Here is a 16,501-nt window from a genome sequence, read left to right on the forward strand (position 1 = left end):
TGGCAGGTAATAATGATCATTTTGACTTTATTAAGCCTCCTTTGACACCATAACAGAGGGGAAAGAGAGAAGATTGGGGCATCTTATTACTACTCAGTGAGGGTTCAAGTACAGGCTCCCATGTGTGGTCTCTATTGAGACCATTCCAATGGGATTGTAGAGGCCTCCATTACATACTTGCGAGGGTAGAAGTCTGTGCTCCCCTGAGCCTGTGCTAATATGAGTGGGCTTGGGCCATGGTTTCTTTTTTATTTTTCTGCAATACAGTGATTATTTTCTAAAACTACTTTTTTGATCTTGTTAAGCTGCCCCTTTCTAGGGGCATGCTTTTTTTTTTTTTAATCACAAAGTTAATTGTTTACATTCATGTGATAAGAATGGGCTGAATATCAATATGTAAAGTTAATTAGTATATCATATTATAGTGAGAGGAGAGAAAATGTACACTAAAATAAATTGTAGTGGAGATTGAGACTCAGAATCTCCATTAATCCACAGCTACTGTCACCAAGTACTTAGATTCCTGGAATAGGAGGAACATGAAAGTACCAAGAGAATTAAGAAACCTAAGGCCCCAATCATGTAGCACAAGTCATGTGGGACCAAACATTTAAACTTTTTCATCTCATTTTGTTCATCTAAAGGATAAAGGTGTAGGATTGGTTAGTCTCAGTAATCTCTTCTAACAATGTAGCTATTCACTTCTTATATGTGATTCTACACACAAGGAGAAATTAGTAATACTTTCCCATTGAGCTCAGTGAAATTAAAAGAAACTAATATTTATCTGGGCAAAGAATAATGTGATTCAGAAATTATTCAATTCTAGGCAGTGATAAAATTTGAGGATACACTTCAATCAATATAAGTTTTAAATAAAATGTAAATGTGCTAAAAGTTAATAAGTCTGTTAGAACCAATCCAAACTTGCTATTCTACATAACTTCATATTTTATCTAAAAAAGCACCTTTGTTATCAATCAGTAAATTATTGCCATAGGAGAAAACAGATTTCTGTGGAAAGTACATTTTGTGGAAAGGACTAATTCCACAGATACTTTTCATGTTAAAGAAAACACTCTTTAGTATCAGTAAGATATAATCTATTTAAGTTACATGTAACCCAATACTATGCTGTGAATGTTGCCTTAGTTATTCATGAACAGTGTGACTCAGACTACTCAACATTTCTCCACTTTCTCAATTGTACAATGAGGGCAGTTCTGCAAATCTATTTTAGACAACCCATTTCAGTTTTAAAGCTTTTTGGTTCAGATGAATTTATTAGTTATTTAGTAATTTGTGGTAAAATGCCAAGGGTCAAACTCCGTAACTAAGAGTGTGTTAATCTCCTTTACCACAGCCACACCCAGTTATACTTAACTTCTGCTTTATCTTCAAGCCCTTTCTGGCACCTTCACTTTACAGTTCCTAAAGTCCTCTACACCACTCACATGCACAGTTGCCTCTTGGACCTGAATGCCACTTGAAACTGCTCTATTTCCACATTAAACTCAGAATATTGCCAGGCTATTCCCATCATTTCTTCTCCCCCCATTCCACTGATTTCACATCTTTCTTCCCCATGTTAAGTCCCATGATTCTAAACACTACAGAAAAGTCACCTGTCAGTTGAATCCCCTAAAAAGCCAAGTAGACAATTTCAGAGAAGCCCTCAACTGTACCCATCAATTATTTTATTTATCTATAGTCAAATTTCAATTCTCTATTAGGTCTGCAAACATGGCCACATTTTTAATAATTAATAAAAAAATAAACCTCTGAGAGGGTTAACGTGACACACAGGCAGATAGGGCCGGGGTCCAGTGGAAAACAAAGGCAGGTGGAACATAGGCAGGGCAGACATGGCAGTTTGAGCAGCCTAATCACGGGAACCAACCATTCAGAAACCGTAAAATGGTTCTGGACTCAAAGGTGGGAGGCATGTGGAACTAGGGAGAGTCTGCAATGATAAGGTGAACTGACACATAGAAACAGGGAAAGTTCAAGTCTGTTGCTGGGCAAAAACAATTGAGGGAATCAATCTGGTGAGACAGGGATAGACATAGAGCAGGCTTGTAGCAAATATACTATACCTCTAGACCACAAGGCTCCATAGGTAACCAATTATTGGACTCCCCCCCCTATTCAGGGAGTCTGTAATAAATTTTTACACTTTTGCTTAAATCTTCTGGTCCAAGGAGCTCATTCTTAGGCATTGCCAGATACGACCCAGGGAAAAACCCTCAGCTCACCATTCAGGTTATCAGTTCTTTCTATTGAGCCCCCATTTAAACTTTCATAACACCAAGTTTATTATTGAACTTGCTATTCATTTCAGTTTCAGTTTCTTATACATTACATCCCTTTCCTGAAAGTAAAACCTCACAGGTCAGACACTCAATGCCTTATAAAAACCTAATAGAATGACCTTTTCTCTGGCTTCATAAGACCTTCAGAGACCTTGCCATTATCAACCACCGGATGCTTCTCGGTTCCAGGATTTCTATTTTCCACCAAGCCACTGAATTTCCATTCCCAGAATTCTATTACTTTCTTTTTTTCTTATTGCACTAAATATCCAGGTAAGTCATTTAAAAAAGATTTGAATGACAACCTCCATGTTGATCACAGCCAAATTCTGAACTCAACCAGTTTTCTTAGAACTCCATGTTTCAACCACTTACTTGATCTTCCCACTCAAATGTTCTATAGGCCTCTCAAACACAATACTCCCAAACTGAACTTCTTATCCCAAGTTAACAACTTCACCTGTAATTCCTTTTTTCTGTAAATTCCACCCACTTAGTTATTCTTTATATTTCCTGTTCTTCACTGCAAAGTATTTCCCCAAAATATTACTTTGAGTATACCATGTTAATATTTCAAACCCTATTCTTTGTCTATTGCCATTTCAAAAAAAAGCAAAAGAAGCAAGCAAACAACAACAGCAACAAAGAAAAGCAAATACAACACTAAGCAGAGGTGTCCTTAGATTTACAAAGACAGCCAGGATTGAGGAGTGTTAGAGAAGTCAGACGAGAGAATGGGATTCAAGGAGGTAATAGTCCAGTGCTACTGAGTGGAAAATAAGTTAAAGATACTACATATTGCATTGTTTGTTTGTTTATCCTCACTGGAGGACATACTTATTGATTTTAGAGAGAAGGGAAAGGAGAGAGGGAGAGAGACAAACATCTATGTGAGAGTGATACGTTGATTAGTTGCCTTCCCTATGCACCTGACTGGCGATTGAACCTGCAACCTAAGTATGTGCCCTGACCAGGAATCGAATGCACAACCTTTCGATTATGGGATGATGCGCCAACCAACTGAGCCACATTGGCTAGGGCCATTTTTCACTGGTTTTGAAAACTAGGTTATTAGTCAGATTTAGAAATGAACGACAGATTAAGAATTAAAAGCACTGAGTGTTGATTCTTCTATTTAAGGCATTTGGCTAATGATCACAGGGTTGAAGGAGAAGGACATGGAATTAGGAACATGCATGATAGAATCAGTGCCAAACAGTAGATGAATCACCTGCTAAGGTGGAAAAAAAAAAGAAGGCATACATTTATATCAGTAATAGTTAATAAATAATAGCTTCAATTTTTAGTGCTGGCTTCATACCAAACATGTGCAAGGTACTTTACAGATACTCTGCTCTTTAGTAATTTAAAAAAAAAATCTTACATGGTAGGTTCTAATACTTATTAGAGAGAAAACTTGCCTTAAGTTTTCTAAGTGGTGAAATGGAAAATAAGACTAAGTTGTTTTCAGCTTCCATTATAAGCAGATTCCCATTAGAGGTAGTATACTTTATCCATAATAACATAAAAGAAAGATTTAAAAATCCTGAGTTCAAAAGAATGATACACACAGATGAACTTCAAATGGAAAATAATTATTTACAAAGAATCCTTTCTAAATTTGAATTTAGAGATTAGAGTTTAGGAACCGAATATCCTGAATGTGGTAATACATCTCATACAATATATATGTTTAGGATGCTTCGGAAATTTAGCATTAACACTCTCTTGGGGCTAGGACAAATGAGGGATCCAATGCAAAATTTAAGGAAGCCCCCACTCTCAGTTTCCTGCAAATTCAGGGTCAGCATTTGTAATGGAGAGTGAGTACCTCTTTAAGTTTTATGCCTAAGGCACTTTGCTTGCCTCACCCTAGTCCTGGTCCTACCATTTGTCAAATTTAATAATATGCTCTAAAAATCTTACAAAAAGTAATGAAGCATAGAAATTAGAAACTCTTGCTAAGGTACAATAATGTCATTTGTTCATAGATTCTAAGACCATATTGCTTCATCATCAAATTTTATACCATATAAATTTAGTTTAGAATATTAAGTAGCCAAGGTGAGAATGGTTAGATAAATCAGGTTGTACATTATACTACCATTAAAGGTATAGTTAAGTGATAATGCAAAATTAGCATGTATAATATAAAGTAAAATAAGGAAGCTCTAAACAGAATTTATTGTGTGATCCAAATAATATAATGTACATCTATATATGAATATATAGCTACATGTGCATTTTTTTAAAAAAAAACACAGAAATTATATCAAAATATAAGTATTTAATTTTGGTTTATAATCTTACTGAATATTTAAATATTTCACTTTATAGTCTTCTATATATCCAGCATTTCTTTAGTAATCCAAGATTAAGAAGAAAAAAATAATTTTAAAAGCATGTGTTTATTGAATACCTAGTATGTTCCAAATGTAAACTATTTTGGAATTAGAGATAAATAAAACATAGTCCCTGCCTTCCTCTAATCCCACTGTCCAATAAAGCAGACAAGTCACACACTAGTTGCCAGCAACCCCTATTATTTACCTTGCTCGATATGCAGCTTCAAAAAATGGAAGGATTCTTTGCTCTGTCATTCTCAATACCCTGTATATAGGACAAAGGAGAGAGTGTAGCTGAACAGTCATCTTGATGAAACTTTTGTTGGTTGGTAGAAAACAGAATTGTTGGTTACTCACCAGCAGGAACAAAAATGTTCTAGTTGTCTCCCAAACTCTACAATTTCTTTATGCTAAATAGAAAGATGGATGTCAAAGTGCTTCTTCAGTGAACTACTGCCACCTCCATAGTAGGGAAAAACAAACTACATTATACTTCTTTTAAAGATGGAATTGAATATAGTCATATACTTGTTATTCACAGAGCCCATATTTGTGAATCCACCTACTCACTAAGATGTATTTATAACCCCACAGTTAATCCTTGAAGTACTTTCTGGAGTAGTTGTTGGACATATGCAGATTAGTTAAAAATATACATATTCCCAGCTGAGGTTTAACATGGCAACACTCTGCCTGGGTTCATTTCTACTGCAGAGATGACTAGAAGATGGAGACATAGGGAATGCAATGCTAGAATCTCCAGCTCTGGGGTCAGTTAGACGGGATTTGGATCCCAACTCTGGCACCTATCAATAGGGCAGCCTCAAGCAAGTCATAACATTTCTGAGCCTTGTTTTCTCTTTTGTAAAATTAAATATATCTATACACAGAAAGATAGATATAGATAGATATAGATATAAATATAGATAGATATAGATATAGATATAGATATAGACATAGATATAGATATAGAGATATAGATAGATATTGATCAGAATGAGTTATTTTGAGGGTTTAAGACTATAAACTATATGAAATATGTATGTGCCTAGGGTACCTATACATATACATATACATATACATATACATGTATTTCCCTCAGGAACAAAAGTTCAGTGTTTACTAACTCATTGTCCCCCTGTCGTTTTAGAGCATTACTACTTGGACAAACAAGAATATTTTTGGAATGTTTTATATGCCAACACTAAATATTGCTAGATACTAAGATGTGCACAGCCTCTGACCCCAAAGGGATTACAGTCAAGTGGGAAAAGTTATTTTAGTAGAAGGAGTTTTTCTTTTTTTTTTTTTTGTTTACCTCAAGTCAAAGGAGAGAGAATCCATTCCTTATCTAGAATTTTTGAACCACAAAAACTGTTTTTCTTCTGATTATTCCTACTGCTTTTCTACTAAGAAGTAATACCTAGGGGTGAAGGAAACATATCAATAATTCCAATTTTATGTTCATCCTTTTTTTTTTTTACAATTTTCAATCTAGTTACCAAAGCAAGGCCCCTGCTCTCTGTTTTATGGCTTCCAAAATTAACCACAGCGCACAGTTAGTGAGGGTGTGCCTTGTACTTTAACTGACTTAAGGGACTAATTAAAATTACTTATTTCCTTGTGGCTGGATGTCTCTGTTTTTTTATGTTAACTGTATCTCCTTCTAACACTTGCAGTTCTGTTTTTAATACCAAATAACATTTATTATGGCATCTACATTGATTTTCCCATTATTTCTAATCTCAGTAGAAGCTACTAAAATCTCAGAGAGCCACTACTGTCTTATTAGTGAGCTTAAATGATTTTTAACTAGATATAGTGCTAATTTTTAAAAATTAATTGACACTTTATGACTACTCAACCCTAACAAATATGTTAATTTCTACTCCTTGAAACTGAAACAAGTGCATTAAACTCAGATAACCTATTTTTTGAGTCAGGTATTTATTCTGTTGCATTCCAACACAGATCTATGGTACAATCCAGGTTTACAGAATATTAATCTACCATGAATACAGATTTTAAATTTTAAAACTTGAAACAGATAGCATGATAAATGTCATTCTAATCATTCTCTTATTCACCCTAATCACTAATATTTAAGCATCAATTTTTGGAAGTAAATTACTAAAAACAAACAAACAAACAAAAAAACCAGCTACCCAATTTTAAAGTCCTGTCTCATCTCAGTTTGTCTCCTTTAAGACTATCAGTTATGTCATCTCATTCAGGCCAAATTTTATTTTTGTTTGTTTATTTTTAAAATATATTTTTATTGATTTCAGAGAGGAAGGGAGAGTGAGAGAGAGATAGAAAATCAATGATGAGAGAGAATCATTAACTGGCTGCCTCCTGCATGTCCCCTAGCAACCCGGGCATGTGCCCTTGACCGGAATTGAACCTGGGACCCTTAGGTCTGCAGACCTAATCTGTATCCACTGAGCCAAATGGACTAGGGCCAGGCCAGATTTTAAACATCCTCCCATTTCTGATTTTCACTGTAGTCTAATAAGGCAAGTATAATCTCTGTTATATATTCTGGGAACGTTCTTTCTGTTTCTAGTCTAGAAAAGCTAATTATCCTACTCTAGCTCCTTCCAAACCTTAGTCCAGTCTATCCAAATCTGGGGAATCATAGCCAACTGAAACAAACCATGTCAGTGTCGCCAGTTAGTTTAGGAAAATTTGCTACTGTACATTTCCTTAGTCTTAGCTCCCCCTCCTTGCTCAGCACCATTTTTAAAATTCTTTTTCAGTTACTCAGACTTTTCCCAGAAGTATTTACTTGGCAGGTGGTTGGCTCATAAAATGAAAGACAGGCAGCTAATTTGTTCCAATATTACCATCGGCAGAAGCAATAAGTAAAGAACGTCAAGCTTCTACTGTTTTTCATCAGAGGTCAGGAATGGCTTGAATAAAATGATGAAATTTATTAAAGACATTAAACTCTCCCTGAGAGCATGACCTTCTCACAGGTATCTCTAGATACAATCATAAAAGCCCCTAACACTAGGTATTTGTATATGACCACAAGATTTGCATGTATATTCTTTTATAGCACTTTTAGTTAGGGCTCATTACAGCACTGAATAGTTTTCAAAACTTCTTTATAACTTTTCTGAAGTCTACATCCTCAACATATACTTTCAACGAATGAGAATTTATGATAAAGTTCACATGTGCCCCACTCTTCATGTGATCTTGAAACAAAAGCAAACTAATTTTATTATTATACACTCTCATAATCTTTCTGGTAGTAAATGTAACATACATTTTACAGACAATGGAGATATATTATTGCACCAAAATGTAAATTTCAGAAATATTATTCTGGTCTGTAATCTTTTCATTATCCCTACCTATGCAAGTTCTGAAAGTTATAAGCACACATTATCAAAAAAAATCAAGAAAGAGACAGAAAGACAGACACAGACAGATTTTTGTTTGTTTGTTTGGTTCGTTGATTTTAGGGAAACCTTTGGTCTGTTAAGATTTACACATGCAATCTATGTAGCCTAATATTTTTTAAAAAATCTTTTCTCTTGAACTTGCTTATCATTCCTGAGGACTGGTTCAAACAGAAATCATTAAGCCATTGTTTAATGTAATGATATGAAACATGCATATTCCATGTCAACCTAACCATTCTGTCTTAGTCCATTTGGGTTGCCATGAAAAATACTTGGCTTATAAGCAACAGAAATTTATTTCTAACAGCTCTGGAGTCTGGGAAGTTCAAGATCAAGGCACCAGGAGGTTTGATATCTGGTGAGATCCTGCTTCCTTGTTCATAGACTGAGGTCTTCTCACTGTGTCCTCACATGGTGGAAAATGAAAGGGTGCTCCCTGGGCTGGGGCCTTTGTTGGAGACCACTAATGCTATTCATGAGGGATCTATATTTATGAGCTAATCACCTCCCAAAGGCCCATCTCCTTACACCATCACATTGAGCATTAGGACTTTGCATATGAGTTGGGGGGGGTGGGTACGAACATTTAGTCTATATTACACCCATAAAAAGAAGGCCAGCCTACCCAGTTGTTGTATTCTCAGGCTTAAAATAATGACTCCAACAATGTGAACCTACAAGACAAAGCCTTCCACAGGTTTGCTACCAATTTTCAGAGTACAAATCCAGAGTGAATCACTTTTATAAATGTTTGCACTCTTTAGTTATGCTAGATAGTAGTGATTCACATATTTTTTATTTAGTTTCTTGTTAGAAATAAATATGTGCTGATTTAAAATTTCTTTTTTATTTTTTATTTTTTATTTATTTTTTTTTTAAAGGAAGGCAGACTGCCACGTGCAGCGCCTCATTTGGATGTGTCTGGAGTCTTGGAAGCTTGACTACCCTACGTTCTCCTACAAATGGACCTTGAGAGCTTGTTTGGAGGTTCTAGCAGGGGAGCGTATACCCTTGACCAAAGACCGGTCCTCTCCTGGGGAGGGGGTGGGGGGAAGGTCGTCCTCTTCCACCGAGCTTCGGGAGGGACGCACATGGATCGGTGAGGGAGGAGGGGGACACCCGCCTAGCCAGCCAGATCAGCCGAATCAACCCTGGCGATCAATGGGGTGACAGATGTCGCAGCCAGATCGCCCTCACATCCTAAAATTTCTTTTTTATACCCAGACAATTCATTGTTAGCAAATTCCCTGAATAAATATTAGGCACTTGTGTTAAAATAGATGTTTTCCCTTTAAGTGCATGAATAACTAGCTAACAAAGTGACCAAGTATGAAAAACAAAGTGAATTGAAAATACTCTCCCATTAGCATTTCCCCCCCTCAGGAGAACTACCATAGAGTTGAGAGGAATATGATATTCATTACCTTATGCTTTAAAAATATATCTAAAATGTTACCTTATACAATTGTTTTGTGATCATCTCATATGTATTCCAGTATTAAAACAAGTAAAGCACATGTTTAAAAATTCATGATTTCATTTTACCCTTTCTAGCCCATAACATAATATTTCACAAAGGGCTAGTTAGGATGATAAAACACATTGCTTTAAGAAGTCAGAGGACTGAAGTTCTGTTCTACTAATACTGAATAATTAATGTGGGTTCCTCCAAAAGCTTGATTTTGAAAAAAAAATTCTATTTTGAAAGTTTGGGACATTTCATATCATGTAAAATTTAATTATATAAATAGATTTTTTCATAACTACATTCTGTATTTTTCCCTTCATTGATTAGCATATATCTTAAGGGAAAGACTTTGCTCTCCCATGAACCTCAGAAATCCCATTTTAAGTAATACGAACAGAATTCTATAAAGCTGAATACTGAGTATGACCTTTTGAACAAGGAATTACATTTAACCTTTTTTGAGGAAGGCAAGATCATTACTTGTTGTTAGTTTACTGAAATGGGAAAAAGGCCTCCATATGTTATGATCTTTGTTTTACAGGTATATGCAGTATCTGTCTCTTCTCCAGCACCTAATTTTGCCATAGATTTTTCTATGAAGAAAGAATTCACTGGTACTTAATTTTAGTTTTGCATAAATGGAATTGCATTCCATTATTCATTTGAAATAAAATTTTAAAGACAAGCTACATTAAAAACAAAACTTTTTGAAGGCATCAATGCAACTTGGTATATCAAACTAATAAATTAAAATTTAAATTGTAATGATTCAGTATTGAAAAAGCTTTTAGAACACAAATGTCTATTTCGTGGATGGTATGACCTCAGATGATAAATGATCTACAAATATAAAATTATTAAGCAAAATAAATGCTTTTGATAAAAAGACATACTAATACAAACCCTTTGAAAAATTCTGGGTGTAGTATTTATGTGGAATTTAAGTTTTATAGTTTTAATTTGGTACCTGAACACCCATCAGTCAGACTTCACTAGTACCATTAACTACTATTCAGCATTTAGAGTGGATCTTGTGGTTTTAATGAAGCCAGAGCCAGCCCTACCTATAGTTGTGGTGATGATAGACTGTCCCAGGAATTTCCTTTCTCAAGGCCTCTATATATAGGTTCAGAGATTATGCTTTGATTTTATAGCATCTTTTTTTATCCAGCAATTTTACTTTAGAAATTTTATCTTATAGAATTAATCATATAAGTGTGCAAAGATATGTGTATAAAGATACTGTTTGCAGCATTCTTTGTAATAGCAAAAACAAAACAAAACAAAAAAAACCCTCAAAATAACTTAAATGCCTATTAATAACAGATGCAGAAATAAACATGGTTCATATATAGATCAAAACACATTAATGCCTTAGAACATTTAGATATATTAATCTTGGTTTGGCATATTGTAATCAGTAAATTGGCCTCTCGGTTTGATTATTCTGCTGAATTGACATTCATCTAATCCTGTGAGTCTTGGATCTTGGTATGTGAGATCCCTCTGGCCTGTATTTGCAGCCATTTTAGGAAGTGGGAAATTTTTATCAAACTTGTAAGGTCACTTTATGTAGTCAGCTGTGGTTCCTTACATCATTTTTTTTTATTTGGAATATTATTGCTTTATTTTTTAAATATATTTATATTGATTTCAGAGAGGAAGGGAGAGGGAGAGAAAAATAGAAACATCAATGATGAGAAAGAATCCTTGATCAGCTGCCTCTTGCCCACCCCCTACTGGGCATTTAGCCCATAACCTGGGCATATGCCCTAACAGGGAATTGAACCATGACCTCCAGATTCATAGGTCAATGTTCAACCACTGAGCCACACTGGATTGGCTATTGCTTTCTTCTAATTAGCTGAATTTTCATTTGTTTTGCTTTCTGTCAAGTATATTTATTTCACACACACACACACACACACACACATACACACACACACCTGCCAAATCTTCAGGCACACTCTTTAATAGCTCACTTGTCCCTTCTTTTCAGTCTCATTCCAAAATACCTATCAGTATAGTTTTACCCCAAAACTCGAAACCAGCATTTGACTGAGTTATATAACAGTTTTTTACTATACTGACTTAATATGTTCCTGTGTATTACTGCTAACACTCGCTATTCCTATATGCTTTAAATTGCTCAAGATGACTTACTATTACCAAATTATTATTTTGTGTTTTATTGTACAATATTGACTTGATAGCCTTGCTCATATAATGTCCTATTTCAATAGCTATTATAGTTTGTCCCAAATGGCCACGCACCTGCCTAAAATAAATGTTTGAGAATGTATGTGAACTGATCCTTCCTCTTATTTTCATCACAATGATCTTTCTCTTTCCTCTGATGCAGTTTCTATCTTTGAAATCTTAAATTTCTCCATTATATAAATAATGCTCAGAATCCTATATAACAAAAGCCTAATATGCTAAGTGTCCGGTCATCCGTTCAACCAATCAAAGTGTAATATGCTAATGATATGCTGAGGCTGCTCAACCGCTCGTTGTGACATGTACTGAACATCAGGGGGCAGTCGGCCAGTCTCTATGATGTGCACTGACCACCAGAGGGCAGACACTCAATGCAGAACCTGCCCCTGGTGGTCAGTGCACTCCCACAGGGGGAGTGCTGCTCAGCCAGAAGCCAAGCTCATGGCTGGCAAGCACAGTGGCAGTGGTGGGAGCCTCTCCCACCTCCGCAGCAGCATTAAGAATGTCCAACTACCTGACTGTGAGAGGACACAGGTCAGGCTGAGGGGCCCCACCCCTCTGAGTGCACAAATTTCGTGCACCAAGCCTCTAGTCTTTCAAAAGAAGTGAGCATCATTCAGTTGCTATTGTATAATTACACACAAAAACACTAATTACTTTTATTTGATGTAAGTGCTTGCAGCAAGGATTCCCTGTGGAAATGATTTTTAAGCTCAGAGTTAAAGGATTAGTAGGATGAACCCAACATAGAGGTAGAGGAAGAGACTTTTAGGCAGTAGGAACAAGTTCTGCAGGTGGGAAATAACTTGAATATTTTAAACAATTGATAGAAAGTGTAGCTGGAGCTTAGTGAATGAGGGGAAGAGTTATTACTGATGAGAGGGTAGAGATAAGGATTTGGGACTTGGAGACCATGCAGGACATTTCTGAATATATTGCAGATATTGGACTTTCTAAGAAAGGACTACAGGGAGTAGCTGAAGGGTTTTCAAGGAAGGGAGGAAATAATTGGAATTGCATTTTTAAATTATCAATTTTGTTACTGTTGAAAAATTGTTTATGAGGGTAGGGTCAAAAGGGAATATGGCTAGAATAATTAGCTATTGCTGTAGTTTAGGAATAAATTATGATGAATTGAAGAATGGTTTCTTAGAGATGGAGATAAATAATTTCAGAAATATTTGGGATAGAAAATCAATAGGCTATTTTTATCTTGTTCCTGTCATGGGTTCCTGAGACTACATCTAAATCATTCTGGCCAAATATGATTATATAAGCAGCTCCTCCACAGAAATCATGGCATGGGTTATTGTGCTGATTGTGAACTGATTACATTGTGCTTATTATTTTTACCTTAAAAACCTCTAAGTTCTAAGAATCAGAATATTGCTGACTCCTATAGGTTTATTGCCAAGATCCATAATTATTTATTGAAAGTAGTAGATGATAGCAGTGATAGCTATCTGGAAGATTCGAGAAAAACCTGATCTCCAACTGTACAGCCACTATAACCTCAGTCATTCTCTCATCTCATTGTGAGTCATTTTCTATCATTCATAAAAGGGTGGCCAAAATGGTGTGGCTTCGCTGTGTCTCCATGGTTGAGAGTCAACCTGAATTAGGAGGTCACGGTTTGATTCCCGATAATGTGGGCTCAACCCCCCGTAGCGTGCCTGCAGGAGACAGCGGATCAGTGATTCTCTCTCATTCATGTTTCTCTCCCTCTCCTTTCCTCTCTGAAATCAATAAAAATATATATATTAAAAAAATGGCTGCATGGACACAATGATTATGAATCCAGAGATAATGATGACAATACAACCAAATTCAAGGAGCTGGAGTTTATTTCCATAAAATATGCTTGAATGCATATTTAAACCAGGATGATATGAGATTCTTTTTTCCTTGCAAGAGGGGTGCTTAATGATTTCAGACGCAGTTGTTTGAACAAGTCAGCATTTTTTTTCAAATCCAGAACCCTTTGCAAAACATTGCAAAACTTTGAATAATTATAACTGTGCCTTTACGTGATCTGCAGCTAAGGCTTTTTAAGTGTAGAACTGTGGTTATTCTTTCCTTCTAATAATGTCCATACTTTGCTGTTCTACACTCTTTGTAGTTGGTGTGAGTTTGTTCACAAACTGAAAACAGAAAGGAGCTGTGAACAGGGAGCTAAGGCTCCATTCTTTAGCATTTTAAAAGGTCCTTTGCAGGGCTGACCTGGGTGTTGAGGATATCAGATTAGATACCACAAAACTTTCTGTCAAACAGAAATGTAACTCTTTCTTAATTCTTACTATGCATTCTGTCTATACCCATCATGTTTAATACGTTAAAATAATATTGCATGTGTAAGTCACAAATTTCACCAAAACTAGTCTATCGTTTCCTTGAGATCATGTAGATTTCTATTCACAATGGCTTGCCTTGAAGCAGTCGGTGTTCAATAATTGTGTGCAAAATATGACACTATACATTCTTGTCACTACTCCAGTAACCTCTTAATAAGAAACTTTGCATTATTCTGACAATACACCCCAAAGTCACATTTTAAACATAATTTAGGAGGCATCAGATCATTTTAGTCATAAAATTGCTGCATCTTTGTTGCCTGTTTTATAGCAAATTTAAAATTTAAAGTGATAGAACTTAATTCTTCACTCACAATAAGAAAAGATAAATATAGGGGAACCATTACTGGTGAAGAAACAGGACCAGCGTGGCTGAGAAAGATCATGCAGCAGTATCACAGACAGCAATGCGAAAGTCACTCAAAATTAAGTTGTTAAAAATGGAATCTCTTACTTTAAGGAAGAAGAAGCCTATAGAACTTTCCCAGAGAACTTGCAAAAATATTTTTTAAATGGCACACATATTATTGTAGGCTCTTCTCCTATTCTTGTTCTAACAATATCTAAATTATGAAAACAGTGGTTTCTCCACTCAGCACTGTTGTGGCTGTGTCCACATAGGAGAAGCAAAGGAGAGAGTTGAGACCAGTGTTTCAAATAACACCAGTATGATTAAATTATCCTGTGGTTTAAGAAGAAGTGTGGATGTTTTTAAACATCACACTTTCAGCCTATATATGGAGTCCTTCTGTATTGGCATTCTGTCTTTTGCCAGGGACTGCTGTTCAAGGACAAAATCTGCAAATAGGATTCATAACCTGGATTCTCCTATGGTAGTTCTGAATGGAAAAAAAAAATCATTTTCTTAACAACATTCCCTTGTTTGTAAATGCTGTAAGTCTTAATTATTCTTCTCTGCGGCTTAGCATGCACATGTACTCAGAGAATAAATTATAAGCAGATCTAATAAATTAAACATATACTTAAGGCCCCATGGAAGAGAGCAAATATAAGGTTGTAAACAGAAAAGTAAGTGAGGTCATCTTCAATACTTCATTCACCCTGAAAAATCTGAGTCCCAGGACCTATGTCAACACAATTAAATAATTCTAGGCAATGTGTATAATCCCCAGTAATGCAAGCACTGGCAAAATATGAATAGAGTAGGAAAGATTATTCATAGTTATGAAGTAATCTTTGTTCTTTTGTTTGATTTCCCTCTACCAACTTACATGCACCCACCTTCCACCTAATGAATGGTAGACTAACTCTTAATTTTTAAAATTTTAGTATATGTACAACTCATTTCCTATTTTTACATCCAGCAGCACATTGAAGCTGCCCTTTGGTTCCTCCTTCATGTTCAAGGCACTTGTAGAATGAACCAAACACAAGATTAAATATAAACTATATTTATATTTAGAATATCTTATCACTAGAGGCCCAATGCACAAAAATTTGTGCACTCAGGGGGGTCCCTCAGCCTGGCCCGTGCCCTCTCTCAGTCTGGGACCCCTCGGGGGATGTCCACCTGCTGGCTTAGGTCCATTCCCAGGCGGAGTGGGCCTAAGCCGCAGTCAGACATCCTTAGCACTGATGTGAAGGCAGGAGAGGCTCCCACCACCACCGCTGCACTCACAGCCGACAGCCCAGCTTGTGTCTGAGCGGAGCCTCCCCTGTGGGAGCGCACTGACCACCAGGGGGCAGCTCCTGCATTGAGTGTCTGCCCCCTGGTGTTCAGTGCATGTCATAGCACCCAGTTGTTCCCAGTAGTTCTGCCATTAGGGTCAATTTGCATATTACCCTTTTATTATATAGGATTAGCACAGAGGCTAGATACATGCTGATATTTGTAAAATCAGGGTCATTTGGCTATGTACAGCACAAAGAAAGTGTCCCATAGCATCATGCATAGATACTGCCCTTTCTTAAGCTGCAGATGCCTCACATTTTTGGCTCAACCAGAATCAAGTTATATTATTTTGCCCTGAATAAAACTTAGGGTAGGATTTAAATATTTTACCATCCTACATAGGAAATTAAGTGTAACTCCTTGTTGTCGGCACATTACTCTTCTCACTCTCCCTGACTTGAAGAGAATGGTTTAAGATGGATAGAGGTAACGTACATCATAATTGAATCTTTACAGCATTCCAGGGCCTTTTCCAGCATAGGAATCTATTAAATATTTATAGAAAGCAAAAATGACTTCTTTTACTAAATTTACCATTCTCATCTTAAAGATATTTATTCTTAATGCTCTGAAGAGCACTATGGTTAAGAATGGACTGAACATAAGAAATTGTATTGCTTATATGAGAATTTTTTTTACATTAGAATTTCATTATTATATTGATGTAGTTTTCCCACTGATATTACAAAATTGTATAAT

The 16,501-nt window shown here is 36.0% G+C and overlaps 1 protein-coding gene across 1 annotated transcript in view; it reads right to left on the reverse strand.

Moving 5' to 3' along the window:
* The window catches only part of SI (sucrase-isomaltase (alpha-glucosidase)), a 121,514-nt gene extending 116,590 nt beyond the window's left edge, over positions 1-4,924 (reverse strand). Inside the window, exon 1 of the mRNA XM_005864148.1 lies at positions 4,863-4,924. The gene's annotated coding sequence lies outside the window, so the exon portion shown is untranslated. The remainder of the gene's footprint in view (positions 1-4,862) is intronic.
* Positions 4,925-16,501: the final 11,577 nt, after the last annotated feature.

The sequence above is a fragment of the Myotis brandtii genome, unplaced genomic scaffold, assembly GCF_000412655.1.
Source record: "Myotis brandtii unplaced genomic scaffold, ASM41265v1 scaffold186, whole genome shotgun sequence".
Classification (NCBI taxonomy): Eukaryota; Metazoa; Chordata; class Mammalia; order Chiroptera; family Vespertilionidae; genus Myotis; species Myotis brandtii.